This window comes from Dioscorea cayenensis, unplaced genomic scaffold (genome assembly GCF_009730915.1).
Source record: "Dioscorea cayenensis subsp. rotundata cultivar TDr96_F1 unplaced genomic scaffold, TDr96_F1_v2_PseudoChromosome.rev07_lg8_w22 25.fasta BLBR01000991.1, whole genome shotgun sequence".
NCBI classification, from domain to species: domain Eukaryota; kingdom Viridiplantae; phylum Streptophyta; class Magnoliopsida; order Dioscoreales; family Dioscoreaceae; genus Dioscorea; species Dioscorea cayenensis.
Window position 1 is genome coordinate 13,921 of NW_024087382.1, and position 2,218 is coordinate 16,138.

Below are 2,218 nucleotides of genomic sequence, written 5' to 3' on the forward strand. Positions count from 1 at the left end.
TCTCCACCCTTTGGTTGTAAGTATTGCCGTAGGGGTTCCCTTGTACTCTTCACGAATTACCCACAAAATCAACTTGTTCAATTGGAGCTGAAGTGGTAATTGAGATAGGACAATAGGATGGCATGTGTGCACACCCACAACCATCACAACTTGTGATTGCGGCTACCTTCGATGAAGTCAAAGTATCCAACTTCTTGCTTAGTGCCTCGACTTGGGCTGCTAAAGATGTAACCGCATCAATCTCATGGAGCCCGGCCATCTTCTTCTTTTCTCTTGCATTCCATTGGTAGCTATTCAATCCCATTCCCTCAATTAGTTGTCGTGCTTGCTCCGGAGTTTTGTTTCCCATTGTCCCTCCCGCGGCGGCATCAAGGAGTTGCTTGGTACTCGAGTTCAACCCATTGTAAAATGATTGAATAACCATCCAATCGCGGAACCCATGTTGTGGACACTTCCGCAAAAGGTCTTTGAAACGCTCCCAAGTTTCAAATAAGGATTCAAGCTCTATCTGAACAAACGAAGATATTTCATTGCGAAGCTTTGCCGATTTCCCCGGAGGAAAATACCTTGTTAGGAAAGCCTCAACCATCTCGTCCCACGTTGTGATAGAAGCTTGTGGCAATGAATGAAGCCATTGCTTGGCTCTTCCCTTCAATGAAAAAGGGAATGCTCTCAATCGGATTGCATCATCCGAGACTCCATTGATCTTCAACATATCACAAACTTTGAGGAAGTTCTCAATATGACTATTTGGGTCTTCATCGGCTAACCCATTGAACTGTGCAGACTGTTGAACCATCTGAATAAAACCCAGCTTTAACTCAAAATTTTGGGCAGCTACCGGTGGCCTAACAATGCTTGACTGTGTCCCACGAATTGTAGGCCTAGCAAAATCTGTTAATGTCTTTGTTGCCCCTCATGTTCAACCATATTTTCTGATCTTTCGATATCTATTTTTGCTGGAGAATTCTGTTCTTGTACAGGTTCCTTTCCCCTTCTATGAAATCTTCTATCAATTTCAGGATCCTCTTCAACCAATGTCGAAGGCTTTCCTCGGGTCATAACCTGAAGTTGAAATCAATAAAAAGAAACAATGAGAACGGCGAAAGAGAGAAATATGAAATAGAAAAAAAAACAAATAAAAATGTGAATGACTAAAGTAATCAAGTCCTAGTGTTCCTAATATCCCGTTCCCCGGCAACGGCGACAAAAACTTGACACGTCTGAATATGCGTATAAACCGCAAGTGCACGGGTGTCGAAGTAATAATTACCCGGTGAGTCGGGTAGTCGAATCCACAGGGAATGGAAGTATTAGTAATAACCACTTCTCAATTATCTAGTCCGAATCAATGAATATGATGAAGTGAACTAATTGCAAGCAAAGCAAACAAGTATGCAAGAAATAAAGTAGAAGAGTCTCAATCCCCTAAGATCTTCCTTGAAGCTTAAGATTCACTAAATGCTCTAGAATTGAGTCTAATGAGTCGAGGTAGTCCAACGATAACCAATCCTTGTCTCCAAGCAAAAGGCACTAGTCCCCTACAAGGTCCCGGTGGAGAAATCGACCAATCTCAACACTTCACACCCTATATGACCGCAATATGCTATAAGGAAACCTAAGAGTGAAACCGATTCCTAAATGTAGATCCAACCCTAATTCCCGGTGAAGGATCTTAACCCCCTACAAGGTCCCGGCGGAGAAATCGAGCAATCTCACGCCTCACACCAGACATGGTTGCAAAGAGAATATGGAATACGGAGATAGGAAACACTCAATGGAAGGGGAAAGGGGACACTCCTCCATCTCAAGGCTCACCCTCTCAACCCTCTTTAATCTTGGAAATCTAACTCTAATGGAGACCTCTCACATCAAAGCATTAAATCATGCAATGTAAATCAACCACAAGGATTAACAACACTAGCAAGCAATTAAATCACAAGATTAAAACTCAAGACAACTCGGATTAACTAGAAGCATTAAGAGAATCAATCCAAAATATAAATCTTAGGGTTCACATGCCCAAATACCCACTAGGGGTTTAGCCCTCCATGGGCCTAGTTACAAAACAATAATGGATACAATGAAAAGCAATAAAAACCCATAGAGAAAAACCCCTCGACTGCGCTGGATTGGCCTTGATTGGTAGTTCAACGTCTTGAAGGGTTCCTCTCGAAGCTAGGTCACCAATGGCTCCCGAAAAATGCTATGACGTCGA

General features: G+C 42.5%; 1 non-coding gene across 1 annotated transcript; it reads left to right on the forward strand.

Moving 5' to 3' along the window:
- The first annotated feature begins 434 nt into the window (after positions 1 to 434).
- LOC120255421 lies at positions 435 to 541 on the forward strand. Its single transcript, XR_005535007.1, has one exon. It is a non-coding gene; the product is annotated as a small nucleolar RNA R71 (small nucleolar RNA).
- Positions 542 to 2,218: the final 1,677 nt, after the last annotated feature.